At 38.0% G+C, this 19,480-nt stretch overlaps 1 pseudogene; it reads right to left on the bottom strand.

Moving 5' to 3' along the window:
- Positions 1 to 2,176: 2,176 nt before the first annotated feature.
- On the bottom strand, positions 2,177 to 2,978 carry LOC101405155 (small ribosomal subunit protein eS4, X isoform-like; annotated as a pseudogene).
- Between the last annotated feature and the right edge of the window lie 16,502 nt (positions 2,979 to 19,480).

The raw sequence follows: 19,480 nt of genomic DNA, 5'->3' as shown, positions 1-19,480 counted from the left end.
CTTGGCTGCAACCAGTCAATCAATGACTTCATTTGTGTTGTGATCCTCGTATTCCCTCCCCCTCACTGATCTCAGTAAGCCAACTGTGATGATTTATAACTTGTGATTGAAAGACAGATACTGGAAATAGTCCTATTTCAAGGCTGATTTCAACTCAAGTTAATTATCAGAGAGTCAGAGATTCTTAGACTTTGGAGAACAATTCCAGGTAATCGAATTCAACTACCCATCTGACACTTGGAGACTTGGAGACCCTTCTTCAACATCTCTACAAGTTGTAGGGTATGGGGTCCTTCAAGTATGGTGGAATGGAGACAGGAGTGTGGGGAATCCTCAGCTCACTGGAGGCTTTCTCTTTTCTCCCTTCCTCTGGTTCAGGATGTTATGTGTGAAAATAATGATGCAGGAAGTTATTTGTATTAGAACACATATGTATTTACATATGCATGCACGCACACACACAGTGTAAGTTTAAATCTGTAAATTGCTTAAGATGATGAACGGCAGGCTATTACCTAAAATGTTAAACATGAGTTAGGGACTGAGGTAGTACCTAGAGAGAAAATTATTTGTAATTTGAAGTTCAAACCATCTGTCAAAGCACAGGACTTGGAGTAAAAAGCAATTGGGTAGGTAGACTCCATAGATGGATGGCGGGGGATAAAGACCCACCCACACAAGGGACTGCCAGCTGGAACTGGTGGGCTGGGCACCAGTCTAGCTTTACAACCAGAAGAGGGGACTATAAGCCTTGAGTAAGCCATACCTCGCTGCAGAAGCTTCGAGTACCACTTCATCTCAGAGTTTTGTGAGGAACACCTTACTTACTTGTTGGCAGATCCCAGTTGAACTCAATGCACTTGACTTGCTTCAGCTTGCATTGTACCTATGAGTCAAGAGCTTCTCACGCCCTATCTTCTTTTTTCTTGCTGATCTTGAAGGAAATAGAAGTATATCTGTGGGGGAGAGGAAGAACAAACTCTTAAAGAATCAGAATTCTTTAAATTCTGCCTTTGCCTCTTGTTTTTAGTCTCTAAGTAGTTGGGGGTAAAAACTGTCTATTACAAAGGAAAGTATTAAGTGTTAAGAAGTGGAAAACTTACTTTGTCCAGAGGTCATTTCGGTCTATCTTAGTATAGCCTCTTTGGTAGCTATTCCCTTAGGTGAGTTGAAATCTGTCTTTCTATGGCTTTCACCCATTGATCCTAGTTCTAACCCAGGACCACACAGAACAAATCCAAATGATTGGCCACATTACAGTCCTTGAGTATTCTGAGGCAGCTTGCTTGTGTGATCAGAAGTCACTAGGGGCTGGCTCCGTGGCCTAGCGGTTAAGTTCAGCGTGCTCCACTTTGGCGGCCTGGGTTCGGTTCCTGGGCACAGACCTACACCACTTGTTGGCAGCCATGCTGTGGCGGCAACCCATATACAAAATAGAGGAAGATTGGCACAGATGTTAGCTCAGGGTGAATCTTCCTCAAGCAAAAAAAGAGGAAGATTGGCAACAGATGTCAGCTCAGGGCAAATCTTCCTCAGTGAAGAAAAAAAAAAAAGAAGTTACTAAACTCATGAATATCACATGCTTAGCGCACAGCGCTGGCCCATGGTTGCACAGCATAAATGGTAGCTATCATTATTAGTTGTATTTCAGACTGCTTTTGAGCCATTTCTTTCTTCATAAGCCAAGCCCTTTTAGGAAAATGGTTCACTGGTATCACAGAATTAACCAAAACAGAGTTTCCCACTTAATTATACCAACAACTTGATGTGTAAATGTTAAACACCAGCGTGCTGGGCAACTGGAGATATCCTTTTATGCTCCACCACCTGCTCCTTACCTTCTTTAAGAGCCAAATCAGCCTGGAAGACTTGGCTCAAGTTATTTCCTCTTTGAATCTCTTTCCCCTTCTCCAAGGGGAACTGACCACTCGATGTCTTCCCTTGAGCTGAGACTGAATACTGTCTGTATTTCTTTTTGATCTCTCTCTATCACTCCCACTGTCTAGAATACTGAACCTCTTTTGGTCTCTCTAGTGTCAAGAAGAATGCCTGGAACATGATAAATATTTATTGAAGGAATGATAACATTTTGGGGTATCAGGTTATACAATATTTATTTATTTATTTATGCCATATTATCTTTAGTTAAGTACAAAGACTCTTCCAATCATGCCACCTAGAGATCGTTCCACCCACTGCTCTGTTTGGCCGCCAGTCTCTTGTTTCTCTTCAGCAATGGTGAGGTGGATATCTTTTCTTCAGGGAAGAGAAATCCATGTTTTGTTGCATTTTCAAATAACAAAAATGTTGCAGAACCAGGTGGCAAAGCTGTTGCCGTTGGCATCTTTCACGTGAACCACATCAAAAGAACCCAGGTTGTCTCTCTCTGTTGGTGATTACACCCATTCCTCCCAGGTTAGCATCACCGGTCACCATACACAGGTTATCAGTGTCAGACTTGATAGAGCTGGTGATCTTTCCAGTCTCCAAATCAATCTGAATGGTGTTGTTCACCTTGATGAGGGAATCAGGGTAGCAGATGGTGTGAGCGTCTTGGGTCACCAGATGAGGAATTCCTTTTGTGCTCACAAAGATCTTTCTCACTTTGCACAACTTTTACTTGGCCTCCTTAGGTGTAATGCAATGAACAGCAAAGCCACCCTTGGTGTCATAGATCAGACGGAAATTCTCTACAGTCTTGTCAATGCTGAGGACATCCATAAAACCAGCAGCGTAGGTTATATCAGTTGGGACCTTGCCATTACTCCTAATGAACCACTGCGTGTAGACCTTCTTTACTTCATCTCCTGTTAGGGTGTGCTTAAGTCTGTTCGTTAGGAAAATGATGAGGAGGAGACATTCTCTCAGCTCGTGGGGACTGGTAGACGGAAAAGAGCAAACACACTGGGCAGTTTATCAAGCATCCAATGCTTTGGAGCTGCTACGTGCTTCAGATGCTTCTTGGGACCAACAGCCATGGCTGCACTAGGCATGAAAAGAGTACTACTTTCTTTCAATGCACTGATAAAATAGTTAGGTTATACAGTGTTTAGAGCTGGATGAAAACTTTAAAGATTTCTCTGTGCCTCAAGCCTCCATTTCAATGGTTCTCAACCTTGACTTTATATTGGAAAATACTGTGGAGTTTTAAAAAGTCCTGAGGACCGAGGCTTAGCCACAAAGATTCCGATGTAACGGGCCTGGGGTGCAGCCTGGGCATCAAGATTTTAAGTATCATATCTTAGGTTGCTGATTCCAGTGTGCAACTAAAGTATTCCCTTTTTGTGGATGAGGAAACTGACTTCCAGAGAAGGATGCATGGTGGGTGGAAATGAACAAAGAATTCAGGTCGTCTGATATCTGTTATAGCACACTATTCATAGTATATGAGCAGTACTATTCATTTTTGCCTCAAACAGAGACATTCCTCTCCACTGGGGCACCGAGGAGCAGCCCCCAGTTCACAGGCACAGGGAAGCCTGCTCACTTTCCAATTTTAGGACAAAAGAGTAGAAAGCAGCTTTCATAATTCTGCTTCTCAACTATCACCAAATAGTAATATTTTTGTGTGGAAAAATGTATCACTTTCCTCATTGTCATTTTAGTAAGGGGAATAATCTTACTTTTTATGACATTCCATTTCCCCCATGGGACTTAATAAAAATAACTTCATTTTGAATGAAAATAAAATGCAGTCTGTAAACTTCTTAATTTATGACTGAATTGGCCTTTGTCTGGAAAGGATGTTTACCAGCAACCGAGGAGACAATTCTTAAGGCAAATTGTTGTTGCCTCTGCCCTGGGTGAGGGAGACCAGTGTTGTACACCATCCAAATACTTCTCCAAACCTCCTAAAACTGGACTGAGTGGTATTTTTACCAATACCACTCTGCTAGTTCCACCTTAGGAACCATCAGACCAACCCCCTTACAGAATGGAGGAGGAGCGGGTTCTGGTTACCTATTGCTGTATGACAAATTATCCAGAAACCTGGCAGCTTAAAACAGCAACTATTTTATTACGTCTGTGATTTTGAGGAGCAGGGCAGGGCTCAGATGGGTAATTCCTCAGTTCCAAGTGACATTGCTCAAGGTTGCTCAGAGGTAAGCCGCTGGAGGTTAGGCTCTTCTGGAGGGCCTAAGACAGCTTCACCTACCTGTCTGGCTCCTGCGGGGATGGTTGGAAGGTCAGGATTAGCTGGATCTGTCAACCAGAGCACCTATGTGTGGCCTCTCCAGTGATGGTCTCAAGGTATCAGGACTGGGACTCCTTCCCCTCCCCTCCTCCCTCCTCTCCCTCCCTCTCCTCCTCCTCCCCCACTTCCACCTCCTCCTCCTCCTTTTCTTTGTTAATATACGATAGAGTTTGCAATTTTTTTCTTGTGGTAAAATATACATAACATAAAATTTACCATTTTAAAGTTTCAGTTCAGTGGCATTAAGTACATTCACAATGTAGTATAATCACCTGTCTGTTTCCAAAATGTTTTCATTGCCCCAAACAGAAACCCTACACCCATTAAGCAATAGCTCCCCATTCTCCCTTCCCCTCAGCCCCTGATAACCTCAAATCTACTTTCTGCCCCTATGAATTTGCCTATTCTAGATACATCATATAAGTGGAATCATACAATAGCCATCCTTTCGTGTCTGGCTTAGTTCACTTAGCATACTACCTTCAAGGTTCATCCACGTTGTAGCGTGTGTCACAACCTCACTCCTTTTTATGCCTGAATAATATTCCTTTGTATACATCACATTTTGTTTATGTGTTCATCTGTTGATGGACACTTGGGTTGTTTTCACCTTTTGGCTATTATGAATAATGCTGCTACAAACATGAGTGCATAAATATCTGTTCAAGACCCTGCTTTCAATTCCTTTGGATATATACCTAGAAGTGGAATTGCTGGATCCTATAGTAATTCTACATTTGGCTTTTTGAGGAACCACCAAACTGTTTTCCATAGTGGTTGCACCAATTTTACATTCCTACCAGCAATGCATGGGCAATCCAATTTCTACACATCTTCACCAATATATTTTATTTTCTGTTTTCTTGATCAGAATTATTCTAATGGGTATGAAATGATAGCTCATTGTGGTTTGGATATGCATTTTCCTAATGACTAGCGATGCTGAGCATCTTTTGATGTTTTTATTGGCCATTTATATATCTTCTTTGGAGAAATGTTTATTCAAATCCTTTGCCCATTTCTAAATTGAATTATTTTGTTGTTGTTAAGTTGTATATTTGGACTTTTTATAAGATGGTGTTCAGAGAGAGAGTTCCAAGAGACCCAGGTGAAAGTTGCAAGAGTTCTTGTGACTGGGCTTCAGAAGTCCCAGGACCTCACTTCTGCTGTATTTTATAGGTCATGCAGGTCACTGAGGTCAGCCCAGATCCTAGGGGAGGGGTAGCAAAAAATTTGTGGCCACCTTTAATTTATCAGAGTACAATATTAAAATTAACTAAAGCAATTCAATTGTTTGAATAACAGTAATAATAATAATGAATGCTGCTACAACTTTGGATTAATACAGTTTCTTTTCTCCTGAGGTCTTGAAGGGCTTTCAGCCATAAAAGCCTTCACCATGGCATTTTTACACATTTTAGAGATTTTTAATTATGATATAGAGATGAGCACAGTTACTCGAGTTTTAAAATCACTTAGCTAATCTGCTTTATAATGACAGAGTGAGGCAGGAGGCCTGGGTTTCAGTCTGGGCTCTGCCATTAACTGGTTGACTGGCTTCTCTTGGGGGCTGAGCTAGATGTCCTCTAACTTCTCTTCCTACTTGGACACAGGCTTGTTTTAAAAAGGAAGATGAATTGATCAAGAATTAGGATGTAGAAAATGTCTAAGCACAGGATGATTTGCTGCCTAGAGATATTCCCATGTGTCATTTATTCACTGGGACAGAGAAATAAGTTCAGCTTAATGGCAATTATTATAATAGGGTTAAAAAATAGCATCAGTAAACACACACACACACAGTTATGATGAGAGCTGAAGGAGGGCTGAAGAAATGTCTTGCAGCATTGAGGCAGAAGGGCAAGAAGATAAGAAACAGAGCAATTCATAGGTCAGCCAGGTACAAGGAAACAAGGAATATGGTTTTCTGGATCAAAGTCTTAGCCTAAGAGTGGTGTATAGCAACAAGATTTGCAAACAGTGGCCAAATCCATAAAACAAAACATGCAGCAATAGGGTAGTGGTGGGGTGAGGAGAGAGGGCACCGAACATCCACAATGTATGTCTTTCATGTGCCAAGCACAGTGTTCGTTGTTTGCATACTGAGCTCATTTGATTTTCCTAGGCAACCACAAAAGTAAGTATTACTTGCCCCTCCCTCCTGTTTTACAAATGAGGAAAATGATGCTCAGCATTCTGTGCATCGTCCCACAGCTAAAGGCCTAGGAGATACAAAAGCTCATGTTTTTCCTACATCAACCTGCTTTCAACAAGCCAAGAAGCCATATTTACACAACAGTGTTTGGAAAGGATTCTTATTAGACATTAGTCCTCCCAACCTTAGAACATCATCGTCGTCAGTGTTTTGGTCCTCTTTGAAAATGAAGAGAATATATCCTCTCAAGCTTGGTTTGGAGGATCATTCACTAGCTGTTTCTGACTACTTGCAAAATTCTCCACTACTATCTGATTTCTTCATGTAGAGAAAAATGACCCTTAATAGAAGAGATAATTTTAGTAATTTAAGTAAGTTAGTTCTTTAAAAAGTATGCAAGTTCTGGATGGACCTCAAAGACATCTGTACTGAGTCTTGAGCAGGTGAGAGTTTCCTGTTCCTCCCCTACCCACAGAGGACCCCTGTCTTGTATCCCTGCAGGATCCCAGGCCCAATAGGTTTTCATAGCTCTCCCCCAGGGCAAGGGGCTTTTGTTTCTACCCTTTCCCCAGAAGCAGTGGATCTTTGCCTGGGTCCCTGCAGGGGAGGCTTTGCTACCCTCCTCCTGCCCCTTTTCCTCTGTATGAGGGAAGGTTTGGGGAAGTGGGCTGTGTTTCCTACCTCTCGCTCAATGGGAGCGGATCACTACCTGCATGCCTGAACTCCCAAAGGGGACTCTCTCCTATCTCTTGCTCTTCCCCAATCTTGCTTGTGATCACCTGGTGGATGAGAGCTTGGGAATAAGTCCAGGTTCCTTGTAGAAGTCTGGGGTTCCCATTCATTCTAAACTGATACACTGGTCCACATTCAGCCTTTAATAATTTGTTAAAAGTTTAGCTGTTTTTCATGAAATCAACAATACAAAATGTGTTGTTCATTGCAGTGTGTTCATTGCAGCATTATTCACAATAGCCAAGATGTGGAAGCAATTCAAGCGCCCATCAACTGATGAATGGATAAAGATGTGGTATTTACATACAATGGAATACTACTCAGCCATAAAAAAGACAAAATCATGCCATTTGCAACAACATGGATGGACCTTGAGGGTATTATGTTAAGTGAAATAAGCGGGACAGAGAAAGACAAACACCATATGATTTCACTCATATGTAGAAGATAAACAAACACATGGATAAGGAGAACAGATTAGTAGTTACCAGAGGGGAAAAGGGTGGGAGGGAGGGCAAAAAGTGTAAAGGGGCACCTATGTATGGTGGCAGATAAAAACTAAGACTATGGGAGGTGAGCAAGATGCAGTCTATACAGAAACTAATATATAATAATGTGCACCTGAAATTACACAATGTTATAAACAAACATGACCTCAATAAAATAATTTTAAAAAAAAGTTTAGCTGTTTTCTTCTCACCTACCTTAATGGTGGCCATCCCTCTCTTCCATGCTGTGCCAAAGGCAAAAAGTCATATGTTCACTTTTTTCCTTGGAGGGTTTTGTTACTCTTTGGAATTTAGTTGCCTTGTGTATTCAGATCTCTAATGGATTTAAGAAAAATTATGATTTTTGTAGATTATCAGGCTTTTTCTTATTCTTAGGATGGGAGCAACGTTCTCTTGAAGCTTTCTAGATCTTAAGCAGAAGTGGAAGTCTAGCGGATATTTTAAAAACCCTTTGTATTATGGAAATTTTCAAATATTCAAAGACGTTGAGAAAAGAGTAAGTACTCACTATCCAGCTTCTGCGAGAATTTATCATTGACATTCTTCCATATCAGTCCATGCAGATCCACTTTACTCTTTTTAGCAGCAGGAGAGTATTATATAGCATTGAAATACTTCATTTTATATAATCGTTCCTATACTGATGGCTATTTGCATCATCTCCAACCAATAATAATATTGCATCAAAAATTTTTTGTATATATTTCTTTGTATTTTCGTGTGAGTTTTTTTATTTGGGATGGGTTCCTAAAAGTGGATTCAATGGGTCAAAGGTTATGCATATTTTACATTTTGATAGATAATGTCAAATTGGCATTCAAAAAATCTGTACCAATTATATTCCCAGCAAATATTGTATGAGTGACACCAAACATCTTAACCTAACTTAAAAATCTGAGGCTTCTTACTCTAAAGAAAATGATGAAGAAATTATTTCCAGTTTCATTGTATTTCATTGAAATACATTCTCACTGTAAAAGTCTATTTGCCATTTCAAAAAAGCATTTCGTGGAAGGAAGTAATCATTGGTCTTTAGTTCTTTTAGTCTAGTATTTACAGCTGAAGCTATTTGCTATTTAAATACAATTCACTAAAATTTAGTGCTTAACCACATGAATAGCACTTCTGGTTTCTGTTAGTTCCCTATCCTTGTACATCAGTGACTTTAGTAATGGCTCTGATGATTTATGTCATAAGCAAAGAATGTGCTTGACTTTGGCATTAAAAGAAAAGTGGCTAAATGACATTCTATAGCTTCCAGTTTAAAAAAAAAAGAAAAACATCGAACACAGATTTGCTTAAATTCTCATACTTCTGATTATTTTAAATTCTAGCATCTCATGTGTAAATTTTTCTTCATTCAATAAATATTTATATTTAGTTCCTACAATATGTGTATTCTGCTATGTACTGAGAGGATTAGAAAAATTAGACATGATTCCTTTTTCTAAGAATTTCCATACATAAATACATATATATTTAGAGGAATCTGTCCATCTAGTCATCCATCCATCCACTTATTCATTCAATAAACATTTGTCTCTCGTGTCTACTCTGTTGTAGTAATGCAGTGGGAACTCAAAGTTGAATAAAAGATGGTCCCTGTCCTCAAGAAAAAACAATCTAGGAGAAATAACACACGTTCATGTCCTACTGGGGATTAGAGAAAGCTTTCCAAGAGAGGTGGCATGATAGATATTTGAAGTGTATGTAGAATTTCAGTACATGGTGTAAGAGGAAGTTTATTCCAGGTTGAAGAAATATGAAATATACTGGGCAAAGGCACGCAGGTGCAAAAGTGCATTGGAGAACAGGTTGGAGGGGGTAGGTTACAATAGATGCTGAAATTGAAATTGGAAAGAAGTTGGCTAGGATCAGTAAGGAGAAAGGGTATCATTATGGGTAAGAATGGTTAGAGAAGACTCTGTGGAGAAGGAGGAAGTACTTACACAGGACTTCAAAGGATGGGTAGAATTCGATAGGCAGTTTGCAGGTGGAAAAAATACCAGAGGCAGAGAGAACAGTATGAGCATAGCTTTGGAGTAGACCTGGAGCCTAGTGTTCTTAGGGGACCAAGGAATGAACCTATGTTGGAAACAAGAAGTATCTAACATTGTATCACATTCTTTCCTGCTTCAGGATTTTCACATAGGCTATTTCCTTTTCCAAGAATCCTCTTTGCCTGTAACAGAATGCTTTCGGTAGTCGTTAGCAAAACCCCAGTTGGACAGCCCAGGGGCTGGTTTAACTTTCAGTTCATAATACCATCAGGGCTCTGTTTCACTGTGATTATCCAATTATCTTGGTTCTTCCTTCTCCTGTATGTTGGCTTTATTTTCAAGCTGACTTTTCTCCTGGTAGAGAGATGCCTGCTGCTAGCCTCCAGGATACATGTCCGTGTTCACATCCAGGAAGGGAAAACAGCTGTTTCCCTTCTACCTTCAAACAAATGCCCGGACTTTCTTTCTGATTAATCCAACTTGAGTCACATGTGCAGTATGAACCAATTACGTAGACTTGAAGTCTGTCGTGTACTGATTGGCTTATGTCAGACCATCTCTGAACCAATCACTATAACAAGGGGATTTGATTGGACCAATCAGTGGCCCAATCCTTGGGATGAGGGCGGGCTCTATAATAGCCCAAACCTGTGGCTAGTGTGCTGTGTGCGTAAGGGGTGTGCGGGGTGAGGGGTATGGAAGGAAGCGATCACAAGGTCTACTCCATGGCTCCACTAGATTGCTCAGCCAACTCATATGCTTTCTTTAGTTTTCACCTTAATTGTCAGGTTTGCAGAGAAGCTTTCCTTGATCTCCCAAACTGGCGTCTTCCTGTTTTAGCTCGTGGTACCCTATAATTTTTCTTTATAATGCTTATCACCTTTAAATTATACACTTATTTGTGTGATTATTTGTAAAAAATCTGGTTCCTCCACTAGACTCTAAGCTATATGAAAGCAGGGACCATGAATTTTTCTCAGCACAGATCGATAGCTGGCACATAATAAGCACACTATAAAAATGTGTGAAATGAATGAATGAATTAATCTCAGCTCCTATTCAGTAAGGGGAAATCTTATTTTGATCAGCTTCAAAATTGCTATCATACCAGAGGAGGGAGAACATTATAGTGAATATTAAGCTCAGAGCTATGTTACAATGTGACCCAAAACTGATAAGTACCATGTAAAACAGATAAGTTACTCCAGGAATTACATGGATTAAAAGACTCACCGTTATTGTAAATGACACTGTCAAATGCCAGTTTTGTGTAGAAAGTCTTGTCATTTGTAATAATATTCATTCCCACTTTCTTTTACTATCAAGGTTATATCTCATAGCAGAGCAAATTTTAAATGCACTTACACAGACCAGGACTATCTTGCTTTTCTTGTAATAAATTATCTGCATCAGAAATGCACAATCATGGAACCAAGGCTATAAAGAGGTTTTTATAGGGGCTAAAGAAATGATTATAAGCCAGTAGAACTGCTGTCATTCGAAATATACATTTTGACTCCTGGCTGTTTCCAAATTTATTTTCATATTAATTTTGGTACAGTTTTCAATTAGAGGGATTTAGGAAAAATGAAGTTTCAACACTTGGAAATATTCACGTTGTGAAATGTAGGTCTTCTCTATCCCATCAAACCTCAGCATTCTGGTTAAAGATGTTTGGAAAATCCACCAATAGAGCATTAATTATATTTGGTCAAATTATTTGGGCGACCTTAATGTAGTTATTTTCTATGCTTTCTGTGGGAAAAAGTCTCATTGTTGGATTGGTCCTGAATAAACACTGAAGTGTTTTAGTGACTACACTAACTAATTAATTTTATCACTTTTTTGTGTGCGTGGGGAAGATCAGCCCTGAGTTACCATCAGATGTCAATCTTCCTCTTTTTTTGCTTTAGAAGATTGGCCCTGGGCTAACATCTGTGCCCATCTTCCTCTACTTTATATGGGACGCCACCACAGCATGGCTTGACAAGCAGCGCATTGGTGAACACCCAGGATCCGAACCTGCAAACCCGGGCTGCCGAAGCGGAGTGAGTGCACTTAACCGCTACGCCACCAGGCTGGCCCCGATTTTATCACTTTTTGAATTTTAATTTTTTTATTTTTTGGTGAGGAAGACTAGCCCTGAGCTAACATCTGTGCTTACCTTCCTCTGTTTTTGTATATGGGACGTCGCCGCAGAATGGCTTGATGAGCAGCGTGTAGGTCCTCTCCCGGGATCGCAGAAGCAGAGCATGCAAACTTCACCACCACACCACCAGGCTGGCCCCCTTTGATCACTTTTTATAATAAACTTATTTTTGCATTCTTGTGCAGAAACAACCAAAGTATCATATGTTTAGATGTCTATCAGAATATGTGAAGAAATTTATATATAATTTGATTTCATCTTACAGTCTTTTATCCGTTCTTAGGTTATTCTGGATTTACAGAGCCTAAAATTTTCAATTCAGTAGTAGTAATATGGAAATTAAAGATTTAGCTAATATTTGTTCCATAGGGAATCTAAACCCAGCATTTGGTAGGGTGCATGTGGGCTACTCTATTTAGTATAACAACTTTATATTGTTAGGCAGTCTTGGAGTAAGCACTCATTTGAGAAAATAAATCATCCATCCATCCTTTCTCTTCCTGCCCCTGACTCATTGTTTGTCCTTATTGATTATTTCCTATATTATATATACTATGATTAAAATTTATAAGAATCTTATATCAAGAAATAAAGACAATATGTACAATTAAAGAAATAAAAATCCCAGGCCATTACTTGAAAACAAGGTATATTTTTTAGATTGCGCAAGACACAGCTAAAGTAGTGAGATAAATTTTTGTGTAGCTTAAGGATCTGTTGGCATTTTTTTTTGTGGGTCATATTTACATCTCAGTCTTATTTTGCTCTCCTCATGAAAACATTTTAGACATTTTTGAAATCATTACACCCTTCACAAAACCAAAACAAGAAATTGGCTTTTCTTGAAAATGTTTCATTTTTTGGGAAGCTCCTGGCTGTTTCCCAAATCTCAGTTAGGTTTTGAATATCCCATTAAGAAAATCAGCTTAGCCTGGTGAGATGAAAATCGACATTAGGACATCTGCGTCCCAGTCCTATTTCTGTGGTAATTGTGGATAACTTCCCAAGATTTCTGTGCCTCAGTTTCTCCATCCATTAAATGCTTTGCAGTAGATGCTCAGTGTTTGTTGAATGAATGAATGAAATAATAACCAACACTTACTGAGTGCTCACCATGTGCTAGGCACTTCATGCGTTATCACATTGAAGCCCTGTGAAGTAGATGCTGTTATTTACTCTATCTTATAGGGCAGAAAGTTAAGCTTAATTAACTTGCCCAAAGACATACAGCTAGCAAGTGTGAAATTTGAACCCAGGCCATCTAAATCCAGTGCCTGTGTTTTTAAACACGCTATGTCTGTCTTTCCCCTGGCTCCAGAAGGAGAAAGTCAGCTAAAGGCAACTAACAACACTCCAGCTCTCCTTTGCCTGGTGAACTCGTGTCTGTACTTTGTCGTGTTACACCATGTGAAGAAACACTTTGGCGGGGCTGGAATCTCTCACTATGTGGTGTCAGTAATTTTGGGTGCAGGAAAACTTCTTTCCTTTCTGTGCCTTGCAGATCGCATAACTAAGGTCCTTCTAAACCAGAGAGACAAAGTAATTGACCTCAAAATGTGTACTGCCCTTTGACTCCTTTGGGGGTAAGTGAGGGGTATAGAGCTAAGTATTACTGCCATCTCTTTTAGAAATCTAAATATAACACTCTCAAAAAGAAATTTGAATCCTGGTAGAACAAATGGCCAATGGATGCTTCAAACCCAGATGGCAGTGGTTAGAGGCTTGGAGGAGGAGGCCCCACTATGGTTTATCAAAGCCACAGAGTATCCTAATTAATATTTAGAAAGTGTATACATGGATGTTGAGGTTGAGTTTATATGACTCTGAAAACCTTCATTTCATTGTGAAAACAGTCAGTGCCACATAGTGACCTGGCTATGTGGAGTCTGAGATGAGATTCTGTGTTCTTCTTTATGGTTTAGAAACACATCCCATATTTTGGAATCATATTGAAATCTGATTTATGTAGTGAACACATTCTGGGGCTTACACGGAATATTTTATAAAGCTGAAGTTAAGCGAGAGTGACTCCAGTTACATCGTGGTGTCAAGGGTGTGCTGAGGCACAGCTAACCCTGTGTGTCTTGAACAAAATTGGAGCCGCAGCTGCATGTGTGAAAGATCAAGGGGAGCTCACAACCTATTAGGACAGGCGTGAGAAACAGATATCACAACTGAACAAGTTTATATCTTCCCTAATCTGTTTCTAAAATATCTTTTAAAAAATACAGTTTGGCTGAGCGAAAGAACAGAGAAGATACCTCAAAGAACAAGGAGGAGAAGATAGGCACAGAGTGGAGGAGAGAGGGTTTTCTCAACCAGAATCACGTATCTAAAAGAGATTAATGCTTCATAAACTCTCAAAAGTACTTATCACAACACAGAAGATATTTTTAGTACCCCCCTCTGAAAAAAAAAAGCCAAACTATTAAGACTGTGATACAAGCCAGTAGGCAGCAAAATACTCTGTTAATTTTGGAAGGCTACCATATGTCATCGTAACACGGCAGAATGCTGTTTTAATGGCTCTCTTAACACACCCTGCGGCGTTTGAGTGTTGGATGACACAGTATCTTTCTGGTTTAATTGTGCATTTCCTTGCTTCCTTTGGTTTCTGTCTGTCAAAACAGAAATATTCTAATGTTGATGCATACAAATAAAAAAATTAATAGTTAATGAAACAATTTAGTGGGCTTGAAACATTTTTAAAATTCGAAGCAAAGCATACATAAAATTAATTTTTAAAATTTTTTATAGGAACCTCTAAAAACAGTTTTCTGTGTTAATAATTTGCACTCCAATTTATATTCAGGGAGAGAGATTTTAAGGTGGTTATTCAAACGATGTACAATGCATGATATTAAAATAGATGTAAAAAACAGAGGTAACTAGGTCTGAAGAAATTAGTTAAATTATGTAAAAAAACCAGTACATGGTATTAAATTAACTTATAAAACTGAGTACCATAAATGTTCAATGTACATTTATGATATCTCAGCACAATTACTTGTATTTACTAAAAATATTTTTCCTTGCACAAAATATCTGAATAGCTGCACTTCAATCATTTGAAATACATTTATAAGATTGTGTATATAGAATCAAAATCTATCAAGAAAAAATCTGAATGTTTGATTATATGTATTAGGAAAAACCCCCCAAAATGATGAAATTGCTTAGATACTTTAAGGCGGTATTAATATTAACCACTCAAGAATGAGGACGAACAGAGGTCGTACTCACAATGCCGTATTGACAAGGATCGTCCTTCCTTCTTTTCTCTCCACAGGTTTCTCTCTTATTTCCCCGCTACACTTAGGGGAAACTCATCTTTTTAAAGAGTTTAATGATAATGAAATATTATAATTAACTTAATATTCTGGGTGACAAAAATTGCTACACATATGAAACTTTTAGTTCTGGGTCATACATTTTAAGGAAATAGACTATAATAAGATGACTTCAACATCAAGACTAAGGCAAACATAATTGTACAACTTTGTGCTTCAGAAGGCGCTTGCATCTTGCAGAGTCACAGGACTGTCTATAGGAACGTAAATTATTCCTGTCTGTGACTACAAAGAATTCTGGTTATTTGGGTCTGGCTAGATACGAGCTTATGGTATTTGCTTTAACTCTCCTTTTGACTTCATATAAATAGCGAGTTCGGTGAAATTGTTTTCAGAACTTTTCTTAAGGGTCTTTTTTATGGTATAATAGTCTCTTCTTAGGCTAGATACTTTCTTCAAACCTAAAAATCACAAAAGACTTGCAGTAATTTATGTCCTATTTGTTCATTTACTTCTGATTTAATATACTACATTATTAACAAATATTATAATATTAAATATAAAAATACATACTACATATATTAAGTCAGAAGTAAAAGTTTATCTATCTGTTATCTATCCATCTATCTATCTATATCTATCTATTTATGTTGGTATCAGGGAAATCAATGTAAAGTTACATTTATCATGTCCATGACTGAATAGTGCCTCCAATTTAATAACTGAGCTTTTAATTGGGAAATCAGTGAGAGGAGCATATCCTTTTAAACTTTTCAATTTTTGAAACTGTGTACATGTATTATTGTTTCCAAAAAAATGAAAACAAAGAAATTGACATTTTATTAGGCTAGAATGGGGGCAAGAACATTCTGTTTGCCACAGGCAAAATGGCTTATTTTAAAAAGTATCTTGCAAAGTCAGAATTATAATTTTACTCAATTCTCTCTCATTGCTTTTTTCTGCTAATACTATTTGACTTTCAGCTACTATAGTATGACTTTGTCTAAAAAAAAATTAAAGTAATAAAAATCATCTCTCTTACAAGAATATTATGACTAGGATTAGAGAGTCCCGAAAAGGTTCTTTAATGTTTTGGAAAAACATGTACTATGTTTAAAAAAAGCGTTATTATGTTGAGTTTAGGAAAATGCCATTAGAGATCAGTTCACAGTGGATCTTTTGAGGGAGGTGGCTTTTCCCATATTGGACTATGGAGAAAACAGGTGCAGGGCTGCAGGGGAGTTTATTTTCCCAGCTGACCTAATAAAACCACATATATCCACTTATCTTTTATTCATGGGAAGACACAGGACATGTGTGTTATTGTTGATTTTAACCCAGGATAGTTTAGGACAAAATGGAGAACCCAATAATTTGGTGTTTCAGTGGAATTATGGAGGCAAAATAATATTAAATACCTGATTTTTGTGCCAGAAGTTGAAATTTGGAAACTGGTGACATGTCATCAATTTTTTGAATTGGCCACCGTGCAGCCTAAGTATTGGCAGTCACATAATTCTTTGGTTATGTCTCCAAATTTATTAGTGGTTTTTAATAAAAATATTTTATTGATTTCACCAGTGAGATGACTTTGTAAGATAACTTCCCTTATCCTCCTAGAGAGTCTTGCTTGCTTCCAAACATTTAGCTGAGTATATATCACAGCAATAGCTCATTTTTATTGAGTGCTTACCATGTGCAAAACATTTTACATGAGTTATCCCATTTAATCCTTACAAAAATCCTTATAGGGTAAGCATTATTATTATTTGTACTTTACCAATAATGAAACTGAAACTCAGAGAAGTTAAAAAAGTTGTCCAAGAACTTGTTTGTAAACGTCAGAAGTGGGATTAATTCAAGTCTATCTGACTCGAAAACCTGAGCTCCTTCTCCTATGCCATCATCAGACTCTAGGCCTTAAGTTCATAACCAATTAGTTAGACAATATTTCATTTAAAACACATACATTTATTAAATATTAAACATCTTTACATGTTTTGACAAATTTTCCTTAATTCATTGCATTAACTAAAGGGCCATCTATTTCTTCTGAGGGTTAGTTTTGTTCCTGTACATTATTAATCCAGTGTTATTATTGATAGTTCTCTTAATATTTTTACAGATTGGATTCTCTTCTGCACAGTGATGTTCCAGATCTTTAAAATGACTTACATAATAAAGTATTTCACATTTCCAGTTTCTTGCTGATTTTTCTGGAAGTCACTGTCTTTACATCATCACAGAAGATTCTCAATTTTATTCGTATACCTTTCTGTGGCAAAAACTGAATGCGAAGAAATGCTTCTGTCTGTAAGATACCACTCATTTAAAAGGAATTAAAATCTGAGTTTGTGTGCACAATAAAATGACCAGAAACACACAGAAATTGCTTCTGATGAAGGAAGTAAATAAAGACAATAAAACACCAGCTAAGGTTTATGGCCATCATAATTGACTCTGTTTTACCTGCCCTGGGCACTTCCCCTCATAATTTCTACTGTATTACTTTTTACTTATTCAGTTGTTGCTTTGTCACTGTTCTACAGGTTCATGCATTCCTCTTTTGTCATCTCAACTACTTTATAATTTCACCGGAACAGGACCCCATCTTCTAGGTTTTTGATCCTGAAGATCAAAAGAGGATCTTGAAGATCTCAGTATTATCAGTAAATCAGCGCTCAATAAATACGTACTGAAAAAATACTGAAATAATCATTTCTGTGTGAAGGGAAGAATTCACACCATTAACTAAGAAATATGCTTTATTTTTGAGTCAAAGTAACAAGATGGAATTAAATTCCTTTTTCTAATTCTAAAATCAGTGTACATTAAAATGTGTGCTTCCTCAAGAGCTAACACCAAAGGTTAAGCTATCAACAAACTCAGTTTTTCATGGAAAAATCATGAGGAAGAAAAATGTTTATTAAATTTTATAAAGGCTAAGTCTTAGGCTGTGAGTGGTGAATATCTTACTGGTCTCAGTTGTAAGTTTTTAAAAATGGAAATGGAAAGAGCATAGAAATCTTATTGTCTTTTGGCACAAGAGCATCACGCTCTTCCTGAGAAGCTGCTAGAGTTTTGGTTTGTGGGCATGTTACTCAGGCTACTAGTCCTTCATTAGCAACCCAAGAATATTGGTTTTATTATGTAGTTTGTCTTTCTGTACTAGATTTGTGATTATTTGCCAACTATTATAGACTCACATTATTTGGGTCTAGACAATGTGGATTAAACCTTTTTCCATGAGAGGAAACTAAGGCATAGAAAGAGTGAGTGGCTTGCCCAGAGTGTTTTCTACTTAACTCTGATCTTTTCCCTTCTTGAGTCTGGTTGTGGGGTACAAGAAAAACACCAGGTGCAGCTAGCAATAAAACTTACCTCTGAAGACTCCAGGAAAGATGCACGGGTTCCATTGGTACATGTTTGATTTATAATTTAGACATATGTTTTTTTGTTTTGTTTTGGACAATGTTTGAAGGAAGGTCTTCTGAAAAGGGCTTAGGATATTCTTGACTCCTATAGTTGCTCACTTCCCACACCACCAAAGTACTTGCTGAATTTCCTGAAGCTGGGACAGCAATTAGACCCATAAAAATGAAGTTCATTAATGAAAACTAATTGAAAATTAATTCACCACGACTCCAGGGAAGAGCTTGCATTTAAAATGTTGTGTTGTTAGCGAGCAAGTCTCTAATCATCAGAGCATGGCAAAATACTTCAGAGTGACACATAGGTTAATGAGGTGGTGAAGCATTGGAAGAAGGAAATCTTGTAAGATTAAAATAGCCTCCACACTTAAAACGGCTGCCTTGCCCCTCCCTTCTGACTCCCTTTCTGCCTCATCCCACCTTCTTGTTTCATTGTCAGTAGACAGAGCAGACACCAAGGTGTTATCCCTTCCCCCAACAAATCTTTCCTAGAGAAGAAATTCCACAATAATCTCCAAGTTTTGATTACTAAATGTAAATTTTGCAAATGCCAATCTACCTACTCTAAACCTTAAGGAATCCACTTTTTCATTTTTTAAATGTGTTATGGAAATTTTCGAACATATGCAAAAGAGAGAATGCTGTAATAAAATCTCCCCACCTGAGTTACACAGTCATCTACCAGGAACCTATTTTAAACCATATTTTAGTAAATTTGAAAGAGAAAATATTTAGACTTATAGTATTTTCTTTCTCACAAAATAGATATTATGTCATAACAGGCTTGCTTTTCTTTTCTCTTGCTCATTCATCTAAAAAATATTTATTAAAGGTATTGTACATACAAGATGGAACTAAGAGCAATGGGACATTTATTCTTCTAAAATTCCACCTAGGTGTCTTCTGAGAGATCATCTAGGATCTCCTTGAAGCATCTTTACATGCAGATAGTTTCTCATTTTATGTTTATTTTTCTTTTTCTCTGTTAGGTCTCAGCTATCATTAACATTTTACGGCAT

The sequence above is a fragment of the Ceratotherium simum genome, chromosome 9 (assembly GCF_057802395.1).
Source record: "Ceratotherium simum simum isolate JZ-2026a chromosome 9, ASM5780239v1, whole genome shotgun sequence".
In the NCBI taxonomy this organism is placed as follows: Eukaryota; Metazoa; Chordata; class Mammalia; order Perissodactyla; family Rhinocerotidae; genus Ceratotherium; species Ceratotherium simum.
The sequence above is the reverse complement of the archived record's forward strand: the minus strand, read 5'-3'. Positions and strand labels throughout refer to the sequence as shown.